This window comes from Rhipicephalus sanguineus, chromosome 3 (assembly GCF_013339695.2).
Source record: "Rhipicephalus sanguineus isolate Rsan-2018 chromosome 3, BIME_Rsan_1.4, whole genome shotgun sequence".
Taxonomy (NCBI): domain Eukaryota; kingdom Metazoa; phylum Arthropoda; class Arachnida; order Ixodida; family Ixodidae; genus Rhipicephalus; species Rhipicephalus sanguineus.
The window spans coordinates 113,023,563-113,041,993 of NC_051178.1; positions in this window are offsets into that span (position 1 = coordinate 113,023,563).

The window sequence follows — 18,431 nt, forward strand, 5'->3', positions numbered from 1 at the left end:
CCAAACATTCCCCGCGAAGTAGACGAACGGGCGAGGTGCGCAAGTTGGCAATCGGCATGATGGTAGCGCCGGATTCGACGGTGAGTAGGGCAAACGGCAGTCGTAGGGCGTGGCGGCGGAGAAACAGCTCTGACGGGGCGAACAGGACAGCGCCGTCAGGAGCGGCCGGACAAGTCAAGGCGACAAGGGTGGACGTGTTTGGGGCTACGTCAGCGTCGGCAGCAATGACAAGTTTACATGCGTCAGATATGGTAGGCCCCGAAACAGAAGATTGCAGCGGTGTAAGGGCGACTTCTGCTCGGGCGCAATCTATGATGGCGCGATGACGTGAAAGGAAGTCCCAGCCGAGGATAACGTCGTGAGAGCAGGACGGCAGCACGAAAAACTCAATGACGTAAAGTTCGCCTTGAATATTAACGCGCGCGGTGCACACGGCTGAAGGTGCTATGAACTGCGAGTTCGCAGTGCGGAGCATGAGTCCTGAGAGCGACGTGGTCACTTTTTTTAACTGGCGGCAGAGGCTCTCGCAGATTACGGAAACGGCGGCCCCGGTATCAATTAGCGCTTGGGCCGTGGTCCCTTCAACATTGACGTCGATAACGTTTTGCGGCGAAAAAGACGGAGGCCTTGGGCAGTTCGCTTCGCATGCAGTTCTTGCCTCCGGAACTGCAGCGATCAGTTTCCCTCTTGCGCAGCAGGTCGGCGACGCATAGGTGACAGGGAGCGTCGCCGAGGGGACGGTGACCGGTGGGTGTCGTTGGGTCGTTGATCACGAGCATACTCCGGTGGCGACCGGGACGACGACGCGACCGGCCTGCCGTCGGCGTCGAAGTGAGGAGGGGCGTAGTTTGGGGGCGACCTGGACGACGACGGAACTGGCATGCCCACGGCGTCGAATGTTGGAGGAACCAGGCGACAATGGCGAGCGACGTGGCCGGCGAGGCCACAGGAGAAACAGATGGGCCGATTGTCCGGGGTTCGCCACGCGTCGGAGCGGCGGAAAGACGGAGCCGAGGGGTTTGGGATGGGCGGCGACGAAGCATACGCGGATGTTGGCAAGACACGGGGCGGCGTAAGTGGGCGAGGTGGAGCGTAAGGCATAGATTGGTGATACGCGGTGGTCGCCAAGGCATGGGACGGCATCAGTGGTCGAGGTGGAGCAGAGGGCATAGGCTGTTGAGGGGGCCGCGCAGCAACGGCGGCGTAGGTAAGCGGCGCAGTGACGGGCGGTTGTTGGAACATGGGTGGGAGAGCCTCAGCAACTTGCGTCCGAATGGCTTGTTGAATGCCCGGAGCCAGAGGATGCGCCGGCTCGTGAGTGAGCGGCAGTAAGGACAGCTGGCGTGCGACTTCTTCACGGATGAAGTCTTTGATCGTGGGCTGGAGAGTCGGCTGAGCGGCCGGAGGGACAGCTAGCTGCAAGCTGGAGAGCGTGTCGGGGGTCGGGAGGGCCTGACGGGCGATCGCGCGCTGCCTGCGCAATTCGTCGAAACTCTGACAGAGGGAAACTAGCGCAGCGACTGTGGTGGGATTCCGCGCGAGCAGCAGCTGGAAGGCGCCGTCCTCGATGCCCTTCAAGATGTGGTTAATTCTGACCTCCTCAGGCATAGCGGGGTCGACGCGGGTGCACAGATGGAGGACATCCTCGATGTAACCCGTGTAGGTCTCACCCGGTTGTTGTGCACGCTGACGCAAGCGCTGCTCGGCGAGAAGCTTGCGAGCCGCAGGCCGTCCAAAGACGTCCTTGATAGCAGTCTTGAAAGCTGACCAAGATGGAAGCTCGGCCTCGTGGTTGTGATACCACAGTTGGGCTATGTCGGCAAGGTAGAATTGCACATACCCAAGCTTCATTGAATCGTCCCATCTGTTGCTGGCGCCGACTTTGTCATACCTCGACAGCCACTCGTCCACGTCCGATTCACCGGAGCCCGAGAAGATGGGGGGGTCCCGCTGAGGATACACGGCGCCACAAGTGACGTGGACAGCCGAAGGGCCAGGCTGGGAAGGAGTCTCGGTGGCCATGTTGGTATCACGAAGGGGGGGAAGCTTACGGGAGCGAAGATCCAGGGTCGTAGGGGAAACCCACGTACCTCCACCAAATGTCACGTGGTTTATTCACGTACAAACGTGAAGGAACGATGAGGAACGTCGAGGAACGTCGAGGGTCCAAAATCCAAGCAAGCGCAAACTCGGGTCGCGTGGCTACCACTCACGATGTGGCTTGCTTTCTTGGCTGCTTCGTCGTCGTCTCGTACTCTTCACTACAATATATATTGTTGAAGCTCGATCTGACAAAGTGATTGGACCGCTTGCATTACTTCCTTCAATTGGGAAGTTCGTAAAATCGCGAAATGAATTTCTCGGCTTTTCGAAATCTAATATTGCAACATTCAGAAATCAAAAGCTGCCCGGCCATTTATCTTCCCTCCCACCAATCTGCTCCTGCTCACGCTAAAAGTCAGCGAGGCCGGCCCGGGGGCGCTCCTCAAATGCAGCCTCTCATGTCGCCCGCACATAGGCGGCACCAGGGCTTCAATCTCCCCTAATCCCCTAATCGGAGGGGGGGGGGGCTCATAGGACAACGACCTATATATATATATATATATATATGTGTGTGTGTGTGTGTGTGTGTGTGTGTGTGTGTGTGTGTGTGTGTGTGTGTGTGTGTGTGTGTGTGTGTGTGTGTGTGTGTGTGTGTGTGTGTGTGTTATTCTGCGAGAAAGTCAGTTGCCTCACAGCTCTCGCAGGCCACAGAATTTTTTGGTATGATCACAGTGGAGTGAACCCAACTGATTATAGAATTTAACAAATGCATGCATGTGTTAGCAGCACGCACGTCTGCAGAGCGTGGCGTACAGCGTGCGCCATGCAATGCGCTGTCGATCAGCGCCCATGGATTATCTCCGCTCGCGCCCGTTAAGGCGAAAACGGCGCGAAACGCGACGCATGCTGGGCGCTTGCGAAGCAGATGTGCGCTAGGGCCCCCTACCATTTCCTCTGGCGAGGGCGCTTGTGTTCCATTGGCAGGTACTCCGCCGTAGTCGAGCGCTTCGGCGCAGAGTTCGTCGGCCACTCCGAATCCGCCAATGGGATGCACCATTAGTTCACTCACTGCCCTGAAAACGACAGGCACGACAATACTATATTTTATTTGCACACCTACTTGCCTATTATTTGCACACCTCCTGGCTGACCAGCTCTGGGCCGTCCAGCAGGCCCGCGGAGCGGCCGGCAGGCTTGGTCTGACGGTCCCGACGTGGGAGTCGCCCGCTGCGCGCTGACGCGCGAATTGCAGGACCCGAATAAAATTTTTCAACCAACCAACCAACCTACTTGCCTAAAAAATTAGGCAAAATGCATGCGTCTTTGGCATTGCAACCGACTCGCAATGCATAAATAAACGAAAGAAAACTGAATGTTAGCCTAAAGATACCAAGGCAAACTTCACTGATTGACGAGCAGGTAGCATCGCGCACATGTGCCTCGTGATAAAGTGTGCTGTCCCAAGTAGCTTAGTCGAACATGGTGGTGATCCATGGTGCGCAGTGTCTCGGGGAATCGCATTCAAAGCAGTACGATAATTCTTATTTCAAATATTGTAGCGCTACATTTTACGAGGACAAGACAGAGAAGTACATGACAGGACGTCTTCTCTGTCTTGTTCTCATGAAATGTAGCGCTACAATAGTTTAAATAAGATTGTATCACCAACTAGCTCCGCAACGGATTTTGTTAAGGCAGTACAATAACACCTGTATTTTGATGTTTTGTATTTTGTAAACACGAAAGTGTTTTAGGCCGGGTTCCACCAAGACTTCAGTGACGTATTGCTATCGCGGAAATGACGTCAAAAAATGCGCTTGATCAGATGGCAAAGAAAAACGTGGACGAAAGAATAGCTCTATCAACGGGACTGGAACCCACGATCTCTCGGTACGCGACAACAGATGCCGGCCACGCTATCCACAGTGCCATGATCACACACTCTGGAGGCTTCGCTAATGCACCTTTTATATATCCCCTGCGTCTTCTCTGGACCCCAATAAAGTTTGCATCATCGTCATCATCATCATCATCATCATCATCACACTTTCCTATGCACCTTTTATATATCCCCTGCGTCTTCTTGGACCCCAATAATGTTTGCATCATCATCATCATCATCATCATCATCACTTTCCTATCACAGTGCTCTTGGGAGCGGTACATTGAAATAATGCCTCATGACCGTGGCACGGCCGCTAAATAAAAAAGAGGTGCGGCCTGCCGAATGAGTGCGTTTTCAATGGGGAAACACGTGACAAGCAGAGTTTTGAGGCGCTACCGCGGGGGCGCTGTATATGGGTAAACAGCGGCCGCTAGTAAGCGAACGCTCGGAGCGTTGGCTCGGGCGAGCGCAAGAAAACGCTCTTGCTGGAAATGAGCAGCCGTACGCTTGATTACGAGGTAGAAAAGGTGCGGGTTTTTTGTTGCGTTGGCTCTATCAGTGAGTGCTTCATTTGATTGGATATTTCACCATAACTGCGATGCCCAAGACCTGTCGCCGTGGTGGAGATCGGTAACTGCGAAGAAGTCGCACATACACTTCGTTTACTTCAAGCAGTACGACTTCAAGGTAGAGCGCAAGGTTCTGCGACCGACAGCCGAGCCGACCATATTTTCATCTTTTTCATCTTACAAGCTAGCCGCGTCCTCATTTAAAGGTAGACCAATTGTTAGTGTTTTGCCTACTCCTTCCATATCGAACAGCAAACAATAATACTAGACGAGTGCCAAAGCTCAAGAAAAGAAGTTGTCAATACCTTGCGTGCAGAAGTTGCTGAAACGGAAAGCGTGGTGAGTGGAATGACGTCGAACGCGGAAGGATTCTCTGGACTGGACTGCCACCTACACAGCCCTGCAGTGGAAGACCGCGTTGAAACGCGAGAGTCAAAACCCAATGAACCTCCAGTTTGGTGTGCAGCGCGGTGTGTCTTTCCGCCATTTCTTGTTTTCGTTATTCATCTGAGCTGTTTCTTCAAGACGTGAGAACGCGCCAACTCGCCCAACTTGCCATTTTGGTAGGATATGTAGGCAAGACGTTTGCATTTACTGTGTTTCAATAATGTAGTTCAATAGTAACAACTCATGTTTGAATAGGGTGTCATTTAAGAATGGCACTTATTAGTGCAATGCGAAGCAGATATACACCAGATTTAGCAAGTATATGCGTGGGACACATTTCGTGTCATGCTAGTTTATTTCGAAGTGCAGAAAGTAATCACGCATCTCTAAAAAAAGCCCTCCCAATGAGGAAGTCGTTCACGCAGATAACAAAAGCTAGAGCATTCAAACGACTGAGGACACCAATGAACAGCAGTGGACTACTTTTGTTTCCAGTAGAAGAAAAAAAATTATTGTTCAATAAAATTTTAAATTCATCCATCTATCTTCTGGCAGCGGCGTTCTACAGCACGCTTACAGGTGTGTCTTCATGGGAGCATGCCCTTCTCGCGTATAGTAGCAATAACCGCAAAGGAAACCATACTGATACGTCATCTGGCATGTCTTGCACATAAATAGCCGAAATGCAATCACAGGTCAACGTGAGGCGACTGCAATGACCACTGAAACAAATGCACGCAGCCGGCTGGCCGCCTGTGCTAACGGGTTTTGTTTACCGTTGTGCAGCGCTGCGGCGGCGGGAGCAAGAAGTAGCGTTGTCACTGGCGCAAAAGAGCGTTCGGCAGGCCGCACCTCTTTTTTATTTAGCGGCCGTGACCATGGTCTCCGCGGTTACCTCCTGCAACGTGTGGTTGCTACACGTCCATCTCATTCGGCGCGTTTCAAATAGAAGAAGTGCAATTTTTTTCAACGCCTTAAGACATCGCGAGGTAGCGTCTTTAGCCGAAGCTTTGATCTCGCTCATAACAACCATCCATTTTAAAAATAGCTCTGCCTCTGCGACGCGCGCCAACCTCGCCTGGCTGTAACACCGCGTTGGCTGCTTACGCTCGCTCCGAGAAAAATTGCGACCGGGCTACAGGGTAGACACGACACGTGTCTCGTTTCCCTCTTGTCTCGCCGTGGGGTTCAATGACTACAAGATGCGGCGCGAGGGCGACTTTAGCACAAGTTCCGCGTCTAATCAGTGACGGTCTTCTGGCTGTCACATCACTTTCTCTCATTATGCTCTCACCGTTAGCTACTACAAATGTTTGTTTATTCATTGATCATGGACGTTAGTCACCGGGATGGATATGTCCCACCAAACGTGGGTGCATCTACGTTAAACGGTGCTCTAGCTGCCAAACACCAGTATACATTGTGCAATGTGCAGTAAACATTCGATGATCTTATATCAAACATTCTAATATCAATGTGCAGTAAATATTCAACGAGTTCTCTGAACACACGTTTCACGTTCGTGTTATACCGATTCCTATGATGGAGGAATCAACCATGTTTTTTTTTTTAAATTTTTGCTGATGCCCCGTAAACCGAATAATTGCAATTAAACAATTGTTAAGCATTATTAAATCATCATTAAGCACTACTGCTAAAAAATATCACCCGCATCTTCCCGCGGGGGGAACTCAACTAAATGCGCCGCAGAGTGGTGGGGCTATCGCGTGAATGTTGCCTAATTGGGCTCCGTAGAAACGTCGCGCTTTCCGAGTGATTGATCCGCTGCTCGACGTTCACGAACGGTTGCTGCTTCTCGAGCACGATGTTCAGGATCCACTGCCCGTCGGTGCAGTTTCGCAGCTGCTTCTCGTTCCCCGAGTGAAGGATCCGCAGCCCGTCGTTGCCGTCTCGCAGCAGCTTCTCGTGCACGAAGTTCCGGGTCCGCAGCTCACTTCAAACGCTGGCGTTCAGCGTCGTATGCTCGTCTCTTCGCTGCCTTGTCTTCTGCGTTGCTTGACGTTGTTGATGCCGACGATAGTGAGGGCGGGGTAACGTTGCCTTCAACGAGTGGTGGGACGCTGGTTGAAGGTACTGTTGCCTCCATCGCATCTACTCGAGTCAAGCAAAGCGTCAAGTCAAGCGAAAGCGAAGTAAAGACGCCCTTAACTGAATTCCGAACGCGCGCTCCGCCGCACACCGCCCGCGTTCGATCGAGAGGAGGGAGGGACGGAGGGAGGGAGAGGAGAGGCTTGCTGCCGGCACGAGACGAGCCGAGCATGCGAGGGAGGGAGAGGAGAGGCTTGCTGCCGGCACAAGACGAGCCGAGTATGCGCAGTGGGGGTGTGGACGGCGGCCGACGCCGCAGTTGCGACTAAGAATGCTCCGTATTTAAAAAATCAACTCCAGCGCTTTTCAAATGGTTGCCGCAGTGCTACAGTTGACCTGTTGAGGCGGGCGGAGGGAGGGCGAGCACCTCCTTAAAATGTGAAAGGCGGGCCGCCCCCCCCCCCGGGCCCCCCTCCTGACTTTAAGCCCTGGGCGGCACCATGTCTGGGCGATGCAGGCGAGAAAGACGGTTACGTGAAGCAAGGACTGGCGAACGATAAGCGAAGACGCGGAGAACGAGTGAAGTGATTGTGCCAGCAGGCCGAGCCATAAAATTGCAGAGAGACGATGAGTGACATGAAATCGCGAAACAAACCACCGCTGCCCGTAGCACCATCTGGCACGTAAGCGCGCTACCGAATGCCGAGTTCCATTCTCCATGCATGGGAGTGCCATGCAGCACCCTCAAACTAAAGCTAGGGCTTACGCGTTTTAATGCGATATAATTACAGCGCACGCTCGAAGAAAGAACCCGCCTGTGCAATAACCGAATTTTTTTGTTTTTTATGTAATCGGCCGTTACACGTGTTAACACTGCTATGTGCAAACCGCGCCAAAGTGTCTGGGAAGGTTGCCGATTATTTTATAATATTCCAATAATACTGTGCGCCCCACGTGAACAATAGAACTGATTCTGGTACTTGCCCGGCCACCAACAATAACGCTAGAATCTTCGGTGCCACACGTATATAAAGCCGACGCGCTTTGCTACTGATCAAATTATTGTTGGCTGACGACAGTGCTTGCCGTTATCAGTGTATATACGTACGGCGTGCCTTGCTTGTACTTTAACTATTGACTTCATCGACAAAAGTTCGCCCGAATAAAGAGTTTCGTCAAAAACACGCCAACTACTGCCTTCATCAATGTCACGACCACGTGACAATATGCGAGCGATGAACTTGTACAGGCGTTTCAACTCTCAACCACGTCGGCGAAAAATAATTTGTCAGTTACCGAGGAGGCTGTGGGAGATAAATAACTTACTGAAAAAAAAAGAAAGGGCAGATCTCTAATAATTGGTGTCTACGGAAAAGGGTTGTCAAGGTGGTTTGCTCAAAAGTTATTTATCTGCAGCGCAAGCCAAGTGCCGTATGGCTACACAGGGTGCCCAAGCAAACTCTAGCCATATTTTATTAATAGTCCATTGCAGTCTATGACGACACGACCAAAGCCATGTTGCGCACTACTGCATGGAGTAAGTCTCACGATGTATGTGGTCTGCTGAATTGCTTAATTAGGCGACAGTAATAAAGCAGCTTGACGCCGTATCGCCGTATCGCTCTCGCAAGCTGCTTTGGAAAAGTGATGGAAGAAATTGTTATCTTTTATCTGGAGTGGTATCTGGAACGTCACACCATCTACCCTGCGTGCATGGCAGGCTTCAGTCGGGGCCTCTCCTCTATCGACAGTGTCATTGACCTCTCGACATTTGTTCAACAAGAAAAAGGCCGCAAGCGTATATCAGTTGCGTTCTTCCTTGACGTGAAGGGTGCATACGATAATGCAGCCGATGATGCCATTACCAATTCCCTAGAGGCAATGGGCACTGGTGGACGAATGTTTCAATGGATGACAGACTATATAACTGGCCGGTCCTTCTTTGTGCAAACGGATGAGGGTAAAACAACTGAACATTACACATACTGCGACATACCTCAGGGAGGTGTATTAAGGCCCACCCTGTTCAATGTAGCCCTCATTTTTCTTGCGGATGTTCTACCAAAGTCGGTCTGCCTATGTAAATACGGATATGAGGCAATAACGTCGAAGTCTGGGTCAGTTAGTACTTGACGCTGAGGCAAAAACCAGTCAAAAAGACGCCGGACAAAGGGAAGAAGTGACATACACAACGACTGGACTAGCAACTGTGCTTTATTAGCTGAAAGCAGCTCCCAGAAGAACCACGGCGCATGCGCTGATCACGTAAAACCATGAAGCCAAAACCCAACACACGAAAAAAGCAATAGCAGAAATTGGCCAACATAACGGCCAAGAATCTACCGCCCGAGTGACAGGAACTCGCATTCCTTCTGTTGTAATGAAATGGACGTAGTGCTGCCGCAATCATCGCGGTGCATGTTCATATGATAAGCTTCAAGGATTTCGCGCTCCTCCTTGCCCCCACCTCTACCCAAAATCTTAACATGGGAAAACAGCGGCACACAACCACAGATCAGGCAGTGGCGGGGAAGATTAGCCCCGTCTGACAATTCAACGAATTGCGGTGCTCGCGCAGTCGTTCATTCAAACATCGGCCTGTTTGGCCGATGTATACGTTTTCGCATGTTAGTGGAATCGCTTACACAATATGTTTCGCGCAGGTAGTGTACTTGGTTTTATGCCGAATAGAACACACCGGAGTGCTAGTGTTTCCGCGAGCAACACGTGCATACAGCGCGGAAAGTTTGCAAAGCGCCGAAAAGACAACATCTACGCCCTGTCTCAAAGCGACTTTTTTCACATTTTGGGAAACCTTATGTAAGTAAGACATCACTACAGCACTCTTCCGCTGGGAATCAATTGGTTCTGGGCATCTATTCGCCGGCATTTTAACCTTTTGCAGCAGTGTTTCTGCTACAGCTGTCAAGACCTGCTTTGGAAAACCCGCTGCTTCCAAGCGCTCAACCTGACAGTCAAAAAGGGATGATGAGCATTTGTGCTGGTGCTTTTATCCCAGAAGCAAGAAATCCTTGTTCCCTACTCGTCCGCGCACTCAAAAATTGTTAAGAGAAGGATCGCGAGTAACTGCTTCCGTAATGCACTGCAGAAGAGTTGCCACCACTGCGTTAAGTCGAGTTTTGACTGTCAGGTTGAGCGCTTGGAAGCAGCGGGTTTTCCCAAGCAGGTCTTGACAGCTGTAGCAGAAACATTACCTAGGTCTCTGCACTGTCTTTTTTGGTATGGTCACTGCAATATGTATTTTGTAAAGCACTCCCAAAATAAGATTTCTACTTTATTATTTTGTCTGCTTTATTTCTACGACTGTTTACACAATTAGACGTTGCCAAGGCGATTTTAAAAACAAATATATTACTATGTGGGCGTGCCTTGAGTATACAGTACAATATATTCTGCTTACCGCTTAAGAACTCATTCAATTTGAATGTTTGATAGAAAACCACGTCTCTATTTCACTTATATTTGTTTTCCTGTTTTAGGCAGTCAAATATTTTCCTATTACTAATCGCCACGTAGTAAGAGAGAGAATAAGAATAAAAGAAAGGCGGGGAGGTTAACCAGGGCTGAGCCCGGTAGGCTACCCTGCACTGGGCAAGGGGAAGGGGAAGGAAAGTTAGAGAGGAGGAAATGGGAGCTAAAGCGGCAATAGTGCGAATAGCGGCAGTGTCCTGCGACGCTTTGTGCAACTATACAATACGCCTGAGACATTTCTGTGTAGCACATGTTCTCTCGTTGAAGAAAAATTTCTAAAAGATTGCAGGTTAGTGAGCATATTAACGAAGAATCCCTCACGCCAGCAGCTAAGTAGAATCATAGAAATTCATTGCAGTTTTACGTCATCTGCGTAACATCAGGGGTCTCAAGCTCAGCTTATAGACGGCCGGCCGCAGTCACGAAATTTAGCTCCGAGGGCCGGGACAGTGAAGATGGTCGGGTCGGAGAGATTCTGAACAAAATGGCGTTGCCATTTGAAAGGATCCCATGTCTTATATACACATAATTTCTGAAGGGGATTTGGAGTCAGGATTCGAGAAACATCGATACCGATGTACACAACGAGTTAAATCTGGACACGGATTGAAATGTAGATTTTTTGTGCCAAGGTTATGTTTCAGCACATGGTGACCACATGTTCCTCACGAAAGAAATGCTTGAGACCAGTCATGTCTGTGTAGCTCACGAACATACTTATTTAGAAAATAAGAAAGCCCGCAGATCCCACGCAATATGGGAATCGAAGTAATGCGAAGCAGCCAGCAAAGAGCTTCATATATCGTCTTGTTTGTCATTGAGGCAAACGAAGTCAATCATGTCGTGACATCTAGTTCACTATATATCGCAAGTTTGCCATGAATGCATGGATGTACAATCTGGTATATGCCATGCTAATGAAACGTGCATTCTGGTACATATATCATATACGATTCGTGATCTGCTATTTATATTCGACACGCGCTCAGGTCATGCCACACTGATTTTGGTATATATCAAGCTAACGAAACGGCCGCGAGCGCACCATAAGCGTGGCGTCTAAATCATGCCTTACATGACATGCGCGTCATGATTGTCATATTAAATCCTGTTATTTATGGTCGCCCGACAGTCACCTCGCGCAATACCAATTTTGGTGAATATCAACCCAGTGGAATGGCCGCCAGCGCACCATGAGCGGGGCACGTAAGTCGTGCTGTACATGATGCGCGTGTCGTGATTTTCATGTTAACTCCTGCTATTTATGTTCGTCACACAGTCATGTCGCGCAATACCAATTTTGGTGTATATCAAGCGAGCGAAACCTCCGCCAGCGCACCATGAGCGTGGCACGTAAGTCATGTTATACATGGCATGTGTGTCATGATTTTCATATTAACTCCTGCTATTTATGTTCGTCACACAGTGAGGTCGAGCAATACCAATTTTGGTGTATATCAAGCGAGCGAAACCTCCGCCAGCGCACCATGAGCGTGGCACGTAAGTCATGCTGTGCATGACATGCGTGTCGTGATTTTCATATAAACTCGTGTTATTTATGTTCGCCATACACTCTTGCCAATCCATACCAACTTTGGTATATATCAAAATAATGAAACGGCCGCAAGAGCCCCATGACTGTGGCATGTAAATCATGCTGTACATGACATGCATGTCATGATTTTCATGTTATGACCAGTCATTTATGTTCGTCATAAAGTGATCTTATGCCATACCAATTTTGGTATACACCCCATGAACAAAACGGCCAGGAGAGCACAAAGTCGTAGGCGGCTAGATAGATAGATAGATAGATAGATAGATAGATAGATAGATAGATAGATAGATAGATAGATAGATAGATAGATAGATAGATAGATAGATAGATAGATAGATAGATAGATAGATAGATAGATAGATAGATAGATAGATAGATAGATAGATAGATAGATAGATAGATAGATAGATAGATAGATAGATAGATAGATAGATAGATACGCTCAAAGTCGTAGAAGTTCGTTAAGAAATGCTTCGCATTTAAAACAAATGGGACGGAGATGGTCATGAGTGCCGGCCGGACCGCTAGCGAAAGTCTCAAACCACGTATACACCATGCGTTTCCCCTCCTCCCCCCTCCAAAAAAAAAAGCCGCTGCCAGCGTTGTTGCTGCTGTACGCCTGTTCGGATATACGGTATTGTGCAAACTTTCTTTTACGGACAAGGTAAGTCCACACCGGTATTTGCACCATCGTGCGAAGGCATCCTATTGACGTCATTGTGATTATATGGCAACCCGCTAGCTGGTCGGCAAACTGAGCAGCGACTCCCATCAAATGAAAAAAATGACAAGCACGAACCGCTGTCAGCGAAGCGTATAAAGAGTTGTCCTGTGAAGAAGCTAAAAGAAGTCCCAATAAATTGTTTTGAAGGAAACTAATTCACTTTGAGCAAGAAGGGCAGACCTTTTGAGATAATAACCGACATTTCATTCAAGTGAAACAAAATAGGTCACAGTTAAGAAATTTTCGAGCAGACATTTTTGTGCATAAGCGTTTGCTGCTACATTATATGAATCTATAATAACAAATTTGAGAATGTATCGAAGTATCTTAAGATACAATTGCCAAGTGTCGTATCGGATACAGTTATTGCGGCAGTATCTTGTACCTGTATCTCCAATACTTTTTGCCTGAGTATCTTGTATCGTATCGCGATACAATTTCAAAGTATCTTTTCCCAGCCCTGTATAATAATAATATAGTGAACTAGATGCCACTGCATGAATGAGTTCACTAAAGAACAACGAGGCGACGTAGCAGCTCTTTGCCGACTGCTTCGCATTACACCGATTCCCCCAGTGGGTGGGATCTGCCGTATTTTTTTAAATAAGTTTCATTCAGTGAGTGTGCTATGTTGCCATGCTAACGGAAAGGTGTATTTTTGTTTTTCGTTCAAGGATGACTTGTGGGCCGTTTTTTTTAATATAGCCAAAGTATAACTTTTCTAACAAAATTTCAGTACGGCCGACTGAATCCAGTAGTACAAGCTTCGGCAGGTACTCTAGACGAGAGAGGTCGCTTAGTTAGGATAGTGAAGCAAGTTAGAGAAGCCGATGATTTCAGCATAAACACCATAAGGCGAACCTTCTAAAACTAATGCAACAAACACTGGTTTTACACGTCAATAGATAAATCACTTCACTATGCGCATAAGAATGTTCATTTCGAAAAAACACAACATATAAAGCAGTTTCATGCTAACTGCGTATTATCATCCAAGCCTGCGTCCCATCTGCGTTTCACAACCAGAATAGCATTTCACCGCAACAAAAAAATAGGGTGGAAGACGATCGACATCAGGTTCCTAAGTCAAAAAGGCAAAAAATATCCATGAAATTTAAAAAGCTAAGCAAAAAGGTGCCAACTTGAGCCAAGGGTAGTAAAAATAGCCAAAAGTAACTGCGCGTTGTGTGAATATAACTGCGCCGTTTACATATAAACCACTAAATGCAAGAGCATTTAGCTGTAATTGTAATTACAGCAACAACCCATCAAAATTATAATTACTGACGTTAAAACATCAATTTTGTCTTGAGCAATCATCTCGCAGGATGACGACGTTTCTTGTGCTGTTTCAGATATGACACTCTCTTCACGCGTTTCGCGTGTTTTCTCAAAAGGGCCCTGCAATGCTTTTCCATGTAATCATCGAATTGCATCATTACTGGAGTTTATTGCTTGACTAATCGAATGCAGCGGAATTTTTACAATCAGTCAAGTACAGGCGGGGTTGCAAGAATTTGTCGCGCGCCCTAAACGCTTTCCGTCTCATTTCGTACCAGCATCGTACACCATCTTTGTGGCCATTACAGCCTTGTGGCGACATTGAGTAGATTAAAAATCGCCGTTTCTGGGATTAAATTATTGTAGTCACTTTCGCAATCGTTTTTGGCGTGATGACGAAGTCCGAGCAGTTGATATTCTTGAGCTGCAGTCCGCATCTAATCGTAAGAAATAACACAGATAGCTCGTCGCATTTGTAATGTCAATGAGCGCAGAGCGTCCTGGATGCCGAGCGCTTTTGATTGTCATCTTCCTTTCCAATTCCAGTTTTAAGTCGCGTTTAGTAATAGGTGGTCTGCGAAATGAGGCCCTCTGGAACAGTTTTCTTTCAAATACCAGCCACGCATCGAAATATGTTTTCTTTTACGTAATGCAAGCACCTCAATAAATTTTGCGAGCTGGAAACGCCGCTTTGTCGCCATACTTTGACACCGAATACTCGAAAGACCGGCTCCGACGTCACAAGGTATCGATTGTTTGGTTCTAATCGAGGGAACAAGAAAATAGTCATAGAGTAGTCAAGTAGCCAACACATCTTTTTTTTGCAACCACCGGCCTAAAAAAGTTGCCGAATCGGCGCATGGTAGCCAAACCTGGCAACCCTGTTCGATGGATACCTACCAATATCGACCTTACAATAACTTTAGGTTCAGACCAGTCAAAAGTTTCTGATCAAATTCCTGATTACTGATCAAATTCCTGATTATCGGATCAAAAGTTGGACCTATCGAATGACAGTCAAATTTTTCAGTCGAATTACTTGAAAAATCACCTGGTATTGAGTCGTTTTATCTGTGGAAACATTGGTTTGCGAATCTACACCCGATTACCAGAAACATCAGTGAAATAGCAGAATATAGCATACTCCGGAATTCGATGTATGGGAGTGTCAAAATAATAATATTTGAAAGAAAATTTGAGCGAGTTCCTCCCTAACAACCTGCACAAGCGATTAGCAGACGTGGACAAAAGACAGCACACGACACGTGTGTCATGGCTGACACAACATGCGCTACGTGTGTCAGGTCACTCGCTTTGTCCATGTCAGTTAATTGCGAACTTCTACATTTGCAATACCTCGTCGGAAGGCACACTATCTCACAAATAGCCTTCCCGCAAACGCGGCTTTTCCGTCGTCGTTGCCCGTGGTTTCTGTAATATGGTGTGCTCTATTAAAAAATACGCATTACAGCTTTTCGTTTTCTTCGAGCCTACTGCGTTAGTTTTAAATTATTTGTGAAATCGTTAAATTTAGTCTGAAGGTGTCAAAATAGGTTACCTTATAATTAGGTCATATATTAGAATCTGTGAAGCGGCCATTTCTTGGCACCCTCCCATTTTCGTGGCTTTAGAGTTGAACGTTCGATGTTGAGGCGGTAAAAAAACAAAATTAAATAAAAAAAAAACATTCGCGTGCCTAAAGGGGTCGTGAACCGTTTTCGGAAAATTTTGAACGATGTGTGTATTCGCAACCTTGGCCCTCCAATAAAAAGTAGATCTTAAGTCTTTGAGCGAGTAATGAACTTTATTTTTGTCCAGGCCCTTTGTACTTCAGCCCTAAGGTCGGTGACCTCGTCATTCCACGTAGCCATGGCTCGCTGCTGCCACCCGAGCCCTGTTCACCAATCGTAGCTGGTTGTCAGTGTCTTGCGTCACCAGCAGAGCCTTCCACTGGTCTTCTAATTATTTCTCTGTATCCCCTCTTTCCTCTTTGAAGGTCGATCTTTTTTCGCGAACTGCATCCCGACAATGGGTAATTTTTTTGCTTAATTAAGTTTTTCAGACTCTACTGAACTGCGAAAGCCCTCAGCGAAGCCCATTGAACGTGATAGACGTGTTCGTGGACGGTGTTCGCGCATCTGCCCTTGTCGACACTGAAGCCACCATATCCGTTATTGACGCCAAACTTAGCCGATTACTGCGAAAAGTGACGACGCCACTTTCCGGAATCTCCCTCCGTACAGCCAGCGCCCAAAGTATTCACCCTACAGCGGTATGCACAGCCCGCGTCATGATTAAGGATGCTCTGTACGCCGTCAAATTGATCATAATTCCTGCATGCTCTCACGATGTCATTCTAGGATGGGATTTTCTCTCCCACCCCGACGCCGTAATTCATTGCGCACCAGCCGAAATAGAGCTCTCGCCGTTCTCACATTTGACGCCAGCAGACAGTTCATCTGTATTGAGCAAGATCTTTGTCAATGACGACACCAAAGGGCCTCCCAACTCGTCGACGGCTGTGTCAGTCGACTGCGCTGGTCTCTCCGACACTATTGCACACATTTCACCATCCGACCGCGTTTCCACTAGGAAATCCTTGCTGGTACTTTTCGCAACCGTTGAAGTCACTCAGGGCAGCACCGCCATTTTTCTTACCAACCCATCTCCGTACATTGTTACGTTGGTGTGAGGGGAATGTCTCGGCAAACTCGAACGCCTCGAAGACGCACAAGTTATGCACCCGCACCGGATGGCACGCACTGTTCCAGTTCCCACGCGCTCAGTGCTGTTTCCACGTCCGATTCGTCACGTGCTGATGTGTTTGGTTCCTCCATTCCTGACAACCTCACATCGGCCCAGCGTTCTCAGCTTCTGTGCCTGTTGGAAGAATTTCGTTCTTCTTTCCATGTCGGGCAAACTTCCGCACCTCCGCTGTTACGCATCGCATCGACACGGGCGTCCAACCATCACTGCAGCGACGTCCATATCACGTGTCTTCCGCAGAACGTCGGGTAATTAATGAGCAAGTCGAAGATATGCTTCGCTGCGATGTTATTCGACCCTCGGACAGCCCATGGGCGCCTCCTGTTCTCGTTGCGAAGAAGGACGGTTCTGTGCGGTTCTGTGTGGAAAACCGACGGCTCACCAAGATCACTTGCAAGGATGTGTATCCGCTGCCGCGAATCCACGACGCGATTGACAGCCTACAAGGCGCAGAATTCTTTTCATCTCTTCATTTGCACTCGGGGTACTGGCAAGTACCCTTGGCTGATGACGCTCGACCGAAGACAGCCTTTGTCACCCCCGACGGCTTGTACGAGTTCAACGTCATGCCGTTTGGTCTGTGTAATGCGCCCGCGACCTTCGAGCGCACGATGGACACCGTTCTGCGCAACTTGAAATGGCACACCTGCTTGTGTTACCTGGACGACGTTATCGTTTTCCCTCCGGACTTCTCCACCCACCTCCAACGTCTGCGGCATGTTTTGACGCGTTTGAGCAACGCCGGCCTTCAACTCAATCTGAATAAGTCCCGATTTACAGCACGGCAGCTGACAATCCTCGGCAACGTCGTGTCCAAGGACGGAATCCTTCCCGATCCGACCAAGCTTCGGGCCATGGCCGAATTTCCCAAACCTACGTCCGTGAAAGAACTGTGCAGTTTCGTAGGACTGTGTTCGTACTTTCGACGATACATTCGAAACTTTGCCACCATAATTACGCCGCTGACGAAGCTGTTCGGAAGTGACGGGCCCCTAAATTTATGGTCGTCCGAGTGCGACATCATCATCAGCCTGTCTACGCCCACTGCAGGGCAAAGGCCTCTCCCATGTTACGCCAATCAACCCGGTCCTGCGCTTTCTGCTGCCACGTTATACCTACGAACTTCTTAATCTCGTCTACCCACCTAATTTTCTGTCTCCCCCTCACGCGTTTGCCATCTCTTGGAATCCAGTCAGTTACCCTTAATGACCACCGGTTATCCTGCCGAGGTGCTACGTGCCCGGCCCATATCCATTTCTTCTTCTTGATTTCAACTATGATGTCCTTAACCCCCGTTTGTTCCCTGACCCACTCTGCTCTCTTCCTGTCTCTTAAGGTTACACCTATCATTCTCCTTTCCATCTCTCGCTGCGTCGTCCTCAATTTAAGTTGAACCCTCTTTGTAAGTCTCCAGGTTTCTGCTCCGTAGGTAAGTACCGGTAAGATGCAGCTGTTATATACCTTCCTCTTGAGGGATAGTAGTAGATTACCATTCATGATTTGATAATGCTTGCCGAATGAGCCCCATCCCATCCTTATTCTTCTAGTTATTTCACTCTCATGGTTCGGCTCCGCGGTTACTACCTGTCCTAAGTGGACGTACTCCTTTACAACTTCCAGTGTCTCCCCACCTTGTAGCTTGTAGCTTGTAGACAACGGACAGTAAGCTTATGGGCC